Below are 13,342 nucleotides of genomic sequence, written 5' to 3'. Positions count from 1 at the left end.
ATTTATGATTGTTATCTACTTGTCAAAATGAGTCCAAAATAACATCTCCCCCTTAGCCACTACTTTTTAAAACAATTTCTTTTTGTCACATTGACTAAATAATTGCATGTCTGCATGTCTCTTGGTTGTGAAACAGATCTACCTATACTTTGTAGCTTTAAAAACCTATGTGTATAATGTGTGGATGTGAACTGAAAAGGTCCCTTTGCTTTGAAAAATAGGGAAGAATTGGTGTGGGCATTTAAAGAGGTATTCAAAGAGGAGGAATAGAAACAAAACAAATTTTGTTGTTTGATACAAATTGGAAACTGTGCTTGTAGGGTAAGAATTATCTCAAAGCTAACATGACCTTGTGTTATATGTGAAGGAGGCTGTATAATTTGATGGGCTGGACTTTTGTCAAGAAAGGAAACTACACATTTTTTTTCGAATTTTAAGTGTGGCTAAGAGCGAATAAATTCATTTTAGGTTGGTGTTTATATCTATTATAAGCATCATACATGACATTTTTTCATGACTTTTAAATAGGAAAATTAGTTTCAATAGTGTCGAGTTTGAATTTTGTGCATTGATAGTGTAAAATACTTTAATTGTTAGATTAACTTAACCTATATGTAATTCTTCATAACAAGTTAACAACCAACAAGGGTTGTGGTGGAGTGGTAAGTACTCCTTCATCCTTAACCAGAGGTTTCGAGTTCGAGCCCCTGGGTATGGAGTTGCCTTTGTTAGGGAGCGCTGTACCCCCAATATGGGACTAATCTGTCAGTATATATAACATAAATACTTCGACTGATACACCTTTTTATTTTTTACTACTATTCTTCATAACTATGTATACCAGAATAGTATTTTCCACTGACAAAATCAAAATAAGGATGTTGAACGAAAAAAATAGTCTTCTATATTTGTGGATCTCTGCACGAAGCCAAGTAAACTCTTCATTTTACTCATTTTATCCTTAATGAGAAGCTTTTATAACCACACAAATGTCATGACCCCACAAAGCTTTTATCCCATAAGCTTTTAAGACCACAAGTTTCAAAAGTTTTTTTTTTCTTAAACTCTGTACCGAGTCAAACTACCTCATCTAAATTGAAACGGAGGGAGTAGTAGTTTATTTAATATTGCTCAATCTCAAAAAAAATTTAATAAGGGTAGCTTAGTAAATTAAACCTTGAATTTATTATGTTTAAATGAGAGTAAAAAGAGTTTAAGCACAGTTAAAATGAGACAAAAATGAAACTAGTATATACAGAGATCCCGCGCATAGACGGGTGGTTGAGAAACACATATTATTGGAAGGGACAGTATCGAATGTAGCAGACTTATATCTATATATGATTATCACTAATGATTAATGAATGTTCTTAATAATACCTTATAGAAGAAGAGTCATATTTCATCAGCATATTTTTGATTCTCATGATCTAAGGATAGCTGCTAAATACCTTTTCAAATTTTCCCTTCAATATCAATGTAAACAATATTTTTCTCATCAAGATATGTCACGTTTGAACAAACACATGACAATGCTGTAGATTCAAAACTTCATAAAATTGCTCCTCTTGAAAATGATTTTAAGAAATTCCATAATTTGTCTTTGCCAAAAACCAGTCTCTTTAATTTCCCATATTTTTTTCTCTAATATCTCATCTGCGTCACGTTCCAGTACAATATAATTAGTTAATTACATACTTTACTTGATATTTCTCCATGATTCTTTTCTGTCGAATCAATTCCTGAAAGAGGTCAACTAATGTATAAAAATAATTAAACTTTAGCCAATTTACATCAATTCACAAGTTATTTTCGCCGAGTTTTCCCACGAGGCATCGATCACCCCTTGTTTATGTGTATTTTCTGTTGATTAAGCTCTTCAACCAGACAACTAATGGAATTAAAATTGGTAAAAGATTTGGACAGGAGGCCTTAAAGATTTGCTTAATACTTCCAACATCTCTATTACCCGTGACATATTCAATGCTTTTAGTAGTTTGTGCTATCAGCTTTGGAATCAAATCCTAAGAATCAATGATCAAAGCCTTAAATATTAATCTAAAAAAGGAACTCAATTAAGCTTTACCCTCGATGGAGGGCATGCCAAGCAGGACTGGCAAACTTCTAGATTAGCAAGCTTGTGAAAAAGGAGTGCACATGTCACCTTAGGCGAATTCCATATCGAAAAAAGAGAGGAAAATTAAGAGCTTTATAAGGCACAACACAAGTTCACATGGTGCGCGCTTTTGAGGGTCGATATAGCATAGCCCGAAAGTATATCCATACGGGCCTAGGCCTAAGCAGACAATAAGTGCCATGGACTTGGGTCGTAAAAAATATAGTATCGAAGCCGAATCTCCCTTAGTACGATAGTGAGGCAAACCTAACGAAGACGCTAAGTCCCAAGGGGGGAGGGGTGAATGTGACGCCCATGACGGAGGGCGGGCCGATGAGGACAGGTCAAGTAGGGCTAGCAAGCTTCTAGGTTGGTAAGCTTCTGAAGAAGGGGTGCATATGTCACCTTAGGTGAATCCCACATCGAAATAGAAGAGGAAATTGAAGATCTTTATAAGGCACAACACAAGTTCACATGGTACACGCGTTTGGGCTCGATATGGCATAGCCCGAAAGACAAACCCGTGCGGACCTAGGCCTAAAGCGGACAATACGTGTCACGACCCCAATTTCCCTCCGTAGGATGTCTAACTTAACTAGAATAATCAACAGGAATACTAAAATAGAACTAACAAAACTCATATAGCCTTCCAAAAACAGAATCTCAATAACAACCTTCCCAAAACCAGTGGAACTGAGTCATATGCTTTACAGAGTAAGCTAAAATATCTACTACATCACTCTCTAAATAAAAATACAACCGAAAGTAAAGAAAAGGAAGGTGACTCTGAGGCCTATGGACGTCGAGCAGCCATACCTTGAAGTCTCCATAAAGCAGCTAACAGTCGATCACTAATGTCTGGCATGCGCAAACTTACATGCATCTGCACAAAAAGATGTGCAGAAGCGTAGTATGAGTACATCACAACGGTACCCAGTAAGTATCAAGCCTAACCTCAACAGAGTAGTGACGAGGCCATGTCAAGATATCTATAGGATATACATAAACAGTATGAAAATATAATAAGGATAAATAATGAAAGGCGGAGAAATAACTGATATGAAACAAGTTAATAGCATGAACTAATACCGAAATTGTAATGGGAATAACATAAAGAAATCAATTAAAGAGAACCACCATGATCATATATGGACAATAACTGATAGAACAAGGAAGAACAAAATAACAAGAAGTGTCCCCACAAAAACTCTTTGCAACCTGAGATAAACAACAAGAATCATAAGCGGTCGCTGCAAATATAATCCGGTCTAAGAGTCCGGAGTCGAATCCCACAGAGAACTAAGGTTTTGTTGTAACTGTTAAGTATCACTAAGAAGAAAAACTCGAACGATTTCTAAGTTACAAATATCAAGATTCTTATGTCTACTAATTAACTAACAAATTGAAATAGTAAATTAACAACTAAAGATACTAAGGGTGGGAGACAAGACTAAGGAGATCTAGAGTTATGATTTCCCCAATTATTGGAATCCTTCCCGCTACGTCTTCTATAATTTTGCCTAATTATTCTGTACGGATCGTGAGCACTCGACTTATTATAGTTCTATCTCGAGCAACTACAATAATGTACTAGTCATATTCTCTCGAATTACGCTAGCTCGCACTTTTTCACCGCCCACTATGATCATGTCAAAGCTTCGTTATCTCTAATCTTACTTTTAAACCCACTGTATTTATCTATCATATATGTTAGAAGTGACGCTTTTCAACAACCACCTAAATATATACTCTTTTTTAAACAATACAAGATAAATAGACACCGTTAATTGAGAGCTCTTCAATTAGCTAAAATAAGCACGTAGTTGATTAAATAAAAAAAATTCAAAGACTCAATTATATCAAAACATATCAAGAATTCATCCTACAAAAGGTTCCATCAAAATCCTAGATAGAAAATTAGCTATTCATAATAGTATGCAAAACTACAATACTAGAATTCATAACCAATAATGGAAATAAGAAGAAGAAAATAAAAAACTCGTAGAAGAATTCTTCGCCTTGCTCCTTGTGTGTTCTTGCCTGCTTAGGTCGAATCTCCCTTCCTTAGGTCGAATCTTCCTCCTTAGGTCGAAATTCCCTTTCTAAAGTGAGTTTAAAAATTATTTATATGGGATTAGGGTAAGTATAGGGCGAAATAATACAAGTCAACTTTGGAAAAGACTTTTCAGGTTAGCTCGTTCACTCTCTCTTGCGCATGCTAGAGTGAACGAGTGAAGTATTTCTCTTTTACTTTGCCTCCCAAATCTCTAGTGCACTTCCATGCCTTTTTATTTTAGTTCGCTATTTTTTTCTCACGCTTTTCCTCAACTAGCTCGTTCACTCTCTCGTGTGCACGCGAGAATGAACGAGCAAAGTTCTTCTTTTGTCTTTGGTCCTGAATCAACTTCTTTTGCTCGCTTTTCATCCAACTTGCTCCTACACATAAGAATGCACGCAATGAGCATAATTCGCTACAAAAACTCATGTATCCTACCGTAACCACATAAGTTACGAGATGAAAGTACACAAGAAAATATGCATTTTTAGCCGTTTATCATACTGCCTCGTGTACAATAAGAATCACAATCGAGGTACCGCCTCGTATATATATCAAGAATCACAACCAAGGTACGGCCTTGTATTCACAATTCATAATCTCATTACATTTAAATAGTTTTGAAAACATTTTTTTCGAAATAGATACATGCACTTTACCCCACCTTATGACGTCGCGTGGCTTCACGTAATTCCCTTACAAGCAACACACACATAAGTCCCACTTTATACCACCGCATGCACAATAACCCCTATCCTTATATCATCGCATGCGCGTCAATATCACATCACAATAACAACTCTCACCACAAGTGCCCATATGTCACAACTTGCCAATAATCAACAAAATCAATATTTTCACAACAATAGCCCATAGCTCAAGCTTCTCAACCACAATGTGTACAAGAATATGAACACTAAAAATGAATGTAAATTCTCAACAAGAAATATGTCTCAATAATTAACGCTTCGTCTCAACGTGATAACAGCTTTCACAAACTTCAATACCAATAACTCAACAATGAGAAAGATAAAGTGTAACCATGATACTAACAAGAATAACTCACAATAGAATAATCAACAATGAAAGAGTTAAAAATGTAACAATGACTTCAAATAATGATAATCAACAATGAAAGAGATAAGATGTAACATTGACTTCAAATAATAATAAGTCAACTATTAAAAGGATAACATGTAACAATGAGAGAGGCAACAAGTTAACTAAAACATAAGAGGAAAATGTGAAGTAGGATGTGAATAAGTATTAATAAATTCATTTAAGGCATGCAAAGATAGACTAGTACAAACAAGAGTAGTTTGACTATGAGAATCTAGAACATGATATGCCAATTCAATTAAGGCATGGAAAGAGTCTAAGTAGCCTAAGCCGGTCAAATACCACATACAAACCGTGTAACCACTCGTCACCTTGCGTACACGGCTTTCGCATAACACAAATGACACAATCAATCCCAAATCCTAAGGGGTAGTTTCCCCACACAAAGTTAGGCAAAATACTTACCTCAACTAGGCCAATTCAACTCTTGAAAATAACTTTCCCCTAACATTTACCTCCGTACGATTCAAATCTAACCAAAAATCAACCTAATATCATCCAACAATGCAAAGGAAATCAATTACAATATATAAAACTAAGATCTTTACAGTTTTCTCAAAAAATCAACAAAAGTCAACCCGGGGCCCGCCCGGTTAAAACTCGGGTCCAAGTAGATTATGACTACCTATGACCCCACGAGTTCATGTATGTGATTAGTTTTAAAATTTGAGTCCAAATCGACTTTCAAAACTCAAATTCCTATTTTTCAAAAACTTGATGAAGTTTCACAAATATTTTACTTTGATTCACATAATTTTGATGTTAAAATCTAAGATATATTGATGGAATATAATTGGAAATAGAGTAGAATCACTTACCCAAAGTTTTTAGGTTGAAAATCCCCTTTCCAAATCGCGTCCTACAGAGTCTAGGGTTCTAAAATGAGAGAATATGAGATGAAATCATGACTTCCAGCTCTTTTGATCAGTTGCTGATGTCCCAATTGAGACATTGCGAATCCTCGCGATTGCGAAGTATTCCTCACAAATGCAGCCACTGTCTGTCCTATGCGGAGGTCAGAATTGCGACTGTGGCTTCGTGTTTGCGAAGCTTGTCTCCATCGCAAATGTGACTTTTTGTCACAAATGCAAACCAACCCTTGCAATACTTGAGGCCCCCCGGCTAAGCTCGCAATTGAGAACCTGGTGTTCGCAAATGCGACACCAGATTTTTTATTTTCAGCTCAAAACTTTCCGAAACATGTCCGAAACTCATCCGAGCCCTCGGGTGTAACGACTCGGCCGGTCGTTTTGAGTATTATAGGCACGTTCCCCGATTAATTACTTATTCTAAACTCACTTGTTATTATGTGACTTGCTTGGGTGGTCGGATTGGTTCCGGGGATGTTTTGGAATGAGTTGGGACACTTAGTCCCAAGGTTGAAACCCTAAGTTATAAGAGTTGACCGAATGTTGACTTATGAGTAAATAACTCTAGAATAGAGTTTTGATGGTACCGATAGCTCCGTAATGTTATTTTGGACTTAGGAGTGTGACCGGATATTGATTTGGAGGTCCGTAGATAATTTTGGCTTGAATTGGCGAAAGTTGAAAAAATAGAAGTTTTGGAGAGTTGAGAAGTTTGACTGAGAGTTGACTTTGTAGTTATGGGACTCAGATTTTGGTTTCGGAAGTTGGAATAGGTCCGTTGTGTCATTTATGAATAATGTGCAAAATTTGAGGTCAATCGGAGTTGATTTGATAGGTTACAGCATCGATTGTAAAAGTTGGAAATATATTAGTTTCATTAGGCTTGAATTGGGGTGCGATTCGTGTTTTTGTTGTTACTTGATGTGATTTGAGGCCTCGATTAATTTTCATTGTGTTTTAGGACTTGTTGGTATGTTTGGTTGAGGTCTTGGGGGCCTCGGGTGAATTTTGGATGGTTAACAGATCCAATTTGGCTTAGGAGATATGCTGTAGTACTTCAGGTCTGGTGTCATCGCACCTGTAGAGGGATTGGCCACAGGTCCGGAGCTGCAGAAGCGGCTAGGAGTGCGTAGGTGCGAAAAGGGAGAAGGCTGCTGGGAAGCACAGGTGCAGAGGAATATCTGCATAGGCAGACGCGCTCCTGCGCGGAGTGTTCCGCAGAAGCGGAGCTGGGCAGTGTGGCTTGGATCACAGAAGCGATGGGTTGTCCGCAGATATGGTCCCGTAGGTGTGAAGAGGGGACCACAGGTGCGCGAGGTCAGGTGTTTAGTGGGCTTCGCAGAAGCGATGTTTTCTCCGCAAAAGCGGGATCGCAAGTGCGACCCCCGGCTTCGCAGGTGCGAAAAGCTTGGGCAATGTATGTATTCGAAGGTTTTTGAGATTCTATTCATTTTACTTTGGGAGCTCGGATAAAGGCAATTTTTAAAGGGGATTTCACTAGATTTCAAGAGGTAAGTCACTTTTGATCATTAATATTGAATACCCATTGAATATCCCACCTAGTTTATGTGTTTTTAAGGTGGATAGGAGAGTAAGATTTGGGGATTTGAATGACGATTTGGTGTTGGAATTTGGTAATTATGGTATGGTCGGACTGGTGGTTGAATGGGTGTTGTTGAATTTTGTAACTTTTATTGGATTCCGAGACGTGGGCCCGAGGTTGACTTTTTGACTTTTATTTAAGAATTTAGCTTATTCGAGTGGAATTGATTCATATACCTTGTGTTGATTGTATTGAGTTGTTTGTTGCTAGATTCGAGTCGTTCAAAGGACGATTTGCGAGGCAAGGGCTTGTTGGAGTAGAGATTTTCGTGTTTTGAGGTAAGTACTACTTTTAAACTTGGTTCTGAGGGTTTGAATCCCTGAAATACGTGTTGTGAGGTTAGTATTCAGGTGATGCACAAGCTAGGTGACGGGAATGTTGTCGTGCCCCCTTTTTTCCTTCCTCGCTGGGAGAAGTACGGGTTCCGACATTTCATGGGGGATAATACCTCATTTCCTTTTGGGAATTTAGGTTTTAAAGAGTCGCCACCTAACGGATTATGGTGCGTTAGGGCACCTAAAGCGATTAACTCTTAGACTAGTTTGCACTACCAGAGGTTTAGGGTAAGGGCTCGAAATAACCTTGAGGGGAAGGTGTTAGGCACCCCTCTCGGTTCACAATGGTGGGTCCTGGACGAACTTATACTTATGAATTAGTCCTTTAAACAAATAAATAGTTTAGACACATACTTGCAAATAAAGGCATGTTTTAGGCATTTGTATGACTCAAATAAGGAGACAAAAAAAGAAGAGATCTGAACAAGTTGCATATATAGAGAAAAAGTAAAGTTTAAACATCGGGAATTGGGAAAGAGGGGTCCTAGGTTGGTTGGCCTACAGGATTACCCCACACAATGCCCAGTAATCACTCCTCAATGAGGGGTTACACGTGACATTAGCGTGTAGTCATCATATCCCTTTCTACCCAATTCCCTCCCCTTGGTCATAGCCTAAAGCGTTCTAGTAACCTTGAAAATGTCCAATGCGTGCACTACCAGTCCCTTCCTTGTGGCCCTGGAGGTAATGAGGACCTTTATTTTTGGACAGTTCTAGACCACCCTAAGGTTTTAAAAGGATAAAAGTCTAGGCGTCAATCAAGAACAGTTAGGACTACATTTAAAGGGAACTAATTACAGGCTCATAGTCACCTCCACAAATATAACAAGTAAATGCACGTCTTCAAACATCAGTCAGGTATTTTAAGAGAAAATCCTAGAACATGATATCTAGGTGAGCAGGGGTTATACAACATTGAACTAGGACAAAGTGTCGAAATCCTATTTAGCTTGCCTACTAATTTAGACCTGTTAAATCTGAACAGTTTTAGATAACAAAGCACAGTTTTGAGAGTTGCGGAATTTAAATCGCCCTATAGGCTTGCCTAAATGCAGAATAGTGATGTCCTATGAGCATGATATCTACATTGATGCAGTAAAACAGTAAACCATTTTTAAACGGACACTTGAGATCCTATAGACATGCTTTCTAGCGGTAGTAAATTAAGGCATTATTTGAAAACTCATTTAAAGAAGCGGATAGTTGACTAAACCAATTCACCATGAACTAACATGAATTAAGTTGATTTATTTAACTAAACTGATTTTAAGTCCTATAGGCATGATTTCTATTAGAACTGATTTTAACTCCTATAGGCATGACATCTAATTATTAAGAGCTGACTTAGATCCTTATAGGCATGATTTCTAAGGAAGCGAGTTTGAATACATGATGTAACAAAACATGAACTTCAATTACTTTACACCCTATAGGCATGATATCTAATTATAAGGCCATTTAGATCCTATAGGCATGGTTTCTAATATTGTAAAGCAAACATAGCAAACACATTCGAATTAACATAATCCTATAGGCATGGTATCTACCCAATTTACCCAACATGATATGTAACTACCCAGCCCTTTTCACTAATCACCCCAATGTTGTTTACAAATAATTATTACAGACCAGCTGAATAAATTACATAAAAAAATAAAAAAAAAGAAGAAGTTAACTATAGGGAGCTTGAAGCAGGCCCAAATGAATTCCCAAACCTCCAATAGCCTCAAATTCCAAAGTTCCATAGACAGTATCATGTCTAGGTGTGTCAGAGTTCCTTAAGGACCTCAAGGATCCCGGGCAGTGCTCACACCTAGACCTTTTTCTCAAACAATAACTGATTTAGGTGCAGTGTGGAAAGGCCAACTCTGACATGCCAGAGTTTAGAGAGATCTTAAGGATCTCAAGGCAGTACACATGCCAGAGGGGAAGAACCTAATATTCTAAGAGCAAAGTGAAAGTGCTTGACAGTTTTGTTTTGAAAATAGTACAGAGGTGACTTCAGAAGTAGAAAAGTTTTTCAGAAACAGGAAATAACTTAGTGGTAAAAGACAATTTGAGAAGAGTATCAAGCAGCAAATAATCAATTGGTCATAAGAGTCATTCAGAACACTTAACAAACAGAACTCCACATGGGGATAAAAGGATTGTGGCACATAAGAATCACCTTAGGGTACAGGGATAGGGAAAGGAGAAACATATAATCACAAACTGCATGCAACACTTTGGATCTTATAGACTCAGTAAATAGTCAGGACATAGATAATAATTGGCCTATCTTAAATAGGATTAAACATATAGTTTGGACATGCTAGGCGAAGAAGTAAGCAAGAAAGAGTGCATACATTGAACATGACAGAATTTTAGACATGCTAGGCAAAGAAGAAGTAAGAAAGAGTGCAGAATTAAAGAATACATTGAACATGCAAATTTTAGATATGCTGAGCAAAAGGTAGGCAGGAATACAAGTTGAACTCATAACTGATGAACTAGTGCAGGAATGAAAACACATAAGGATTTGGATTCCAAAACTTAACTAGAGACATACCAGTTGAAGAAAAGGGTGCAGAATGTAAACCAAATGAAGTTCCAATATCTAGCCTTGGCTTTCAGCCGGCTAGATCAGCAAGTATCACAAGTCTCAGCAGAGAAAGGGAACTTTAGAGTGTAAGTAGTAGTGATTTTTGAACTAATGTTCATTTTTCTTGAACTTAAAATAAGGGGGGGCTTATATAGTAATCAAAAGCTTGACACATAAGGTAAGAGATCAATTAAGTAGTAAATCAGGGAAGTCACACGTAAATCAGCAAAGTCTTTCCCTTAATCAAGGGACAGTTAAATCAACGGTAAAACATGCTAAGTATTTAAGGAAAAGAATCAAGTAAAGTTTAGGTATAGAATAGGTAATTAGGGGTAAATGAACAACAATTTAATTAAGGAATCAAATCAGTAATAATCAGCAGAATATAAACAAGGCAGGGAAAAATTAATTAAGGCAAGCAATCCAGTCAAATCGAATAGAGAGGTTAGAATCAAGAGTTAAATGGAAGGTGTTCAAATTAAACCAGGAAATAAGGGATTCAGAGTAATCAAGGGTTCAGAAAGTCATAAAAGAGGCAGCATGCTTAGCATATAAAATAAGGTAGAACATGAATAGTCAGGATTTCACATAGCTTTAACAAAACACATAGTTAAACGACACTGATTCAATGAGAAAGATCAAGCATATAGAACCAGTGAAAGTGTTGAACTAAGCAATTCAGTAGAAGCATATTAGGACAAGAAAATTACGAGAAATCACAAGAACCCAAAGCAAGAACACAATCAAATGTACCAATATCCAGAAACCAAACGAAGAACCCTAAAAATTAGGGTTTTCAGTACAAACGGGCTAAGGTTGTAGCAGGCTCATAAAAATCAGTCAAAATATATGAGAAGCAGAAGATTAAACACAGAAAATGATTAAACAATTTTTAAAAAGAAATTCCGGCAACCCTAGTTTTAGAAAAAGATGAAAATCACTTGAAAATCATACGAGTCTTGTAATGAATCTTAAGGCTGTTGTAAAACTCACATGAAACAAACCCAAATCATCTTTGATCTGTAAAGATCTAAGAGGTTTAGAAAAGAAATTAGGGTTTTGAAGAGAACATACAGAGATGAAGAAACCTTCTTAGAAAACCATAGATCGTAGCTAATATAGGATGATCTCACTCGGAATCACACCGGAATGGCCTGAAACAGGCGAGAGAGGAGTCATAAATGCAAGTCAACTAGCTCTAGTCCCTTAAGGGCGCTGGAGATGGCAAGAATGACGCGAGGGAGGCTATTGGAGGCCTGAGAGGTGGTGAGAGGTCATCGGAGATGGCCATAGATGAGTGACGGCGTTTGGAGATTTAGGGTTTAGGTTGAGAGCGTTTGAGGGCAGAGAGGATTAGGTGACGGCGGTGTAAGGTGTAAAATGAATTAGGTTAGAGGGGTTTGGGGAAGGGGTTACTTAGCTTAATTTAGGAAGGGGGAAACCTGGACCGTTGATCAAAATGATCAACGACCAGGATTTGGCCGGGTATTGGGTTGGGGTAGATGGGTATTGGGCCTGGGTTTCTGGGCTGGTTCAAAAGGGTTAAAATTGGGCTAGTTGATAGGTTAAGTTTTAAATGAAAAGGGGCTATTTTGTTAAATACAGAATTAATTGCTAAAACAATTTTAAAATTAGTTAAAAAAATTCTAAAAAATGATTTTAATGCATGGAAATGTTTTAATGTAATTACATTAACATTTAAAAAATATAAAAGGCTATTCTCCGGTAAAATAATATAATAATGCATGCGTAGGCTACAATTGTAAAGTAATTGCAATTGTATCTTAAAAATACAGATGTGGCTATTTGTGCAGTAACTGAAATGTAATACGGATGCAACTGATAAAATTAAGCCACAAAAATTATTAAAACTATTTTGTGATGCAATTTAATGATTGTTTTATAAAATAAATGCTCGGTGAAATTAGTTAAAATATTTTTAAAAATGCGGAAATTGTATAAAAAATACTAATTGATGCCGAGGCATAGTTTTGAAATATTGGGGGAAAACTTGGGTATCAACAAATATGGGCGTGCACCATGGAAATTGTGACCCAATACTGTGTAGTCATCAAACCTTGTTGCTATTCATGAGATCCCTATGTGTTAGAGTAATTACGCGGTAATCCATGTTAGAAATCATGTTTAAGTTGTATGCTTGTCCTGTTGAGACCCACCAGGGTCATCTCCGTTGTTGAATTACTTAAATGGAAATTTTGTACTCACTCACATCCATCATTTGCATATCATATCTCAGTATCTAATACTATCTATTTGTTGTATAGGATATCATTGTTTGGGATGATTGGCATGAGATTTGTGAGTCCGAGAGACTAGAGAGATTGATGACTGAGTTGGGGCTTGAGAGCCGTGTTATGAGCAAGACTTATGGATCGGGCTGCACGCTGCAATAGGCCTTCTTGGCTTTATATATATTATTATAATGGATCGGGCTGCACACCGCAGCAAACCCTATGGGCTTTATATATTGTTATTGGATCGGGCTGCATGCCGCAACTGGCCATATTGGCTTTATATTAGTACTTGGGCAGGATCTGTCCCTTCGGAGTCTGACATACCAGCAGTGAGCGCATGTACCGTACAGTGCTGAATGACTGAGTATGATGAGTGAGAGTTGAGACAGTCAAATTAGGTACTCTAAG

This window comes from Nicotiana attenuata, chromosome 11 (genome assembly GCF_001879085.1).
Source record: "Nicotiana attenuata strain UT chromosome 11, NIATTr2, whole genome shotgun sequence".
In the NCBI taxonomy this organism is placed as follows: domain Eukaryota; kingdom Viridiplantae; phylum Streptophyta; class Magnoliopsida; order Solanales; family Solanaceae; genus Nicotiana; species Nicotiana attenuata.
Note: the sequence above shows the minus strand (reverse complement) of the source record.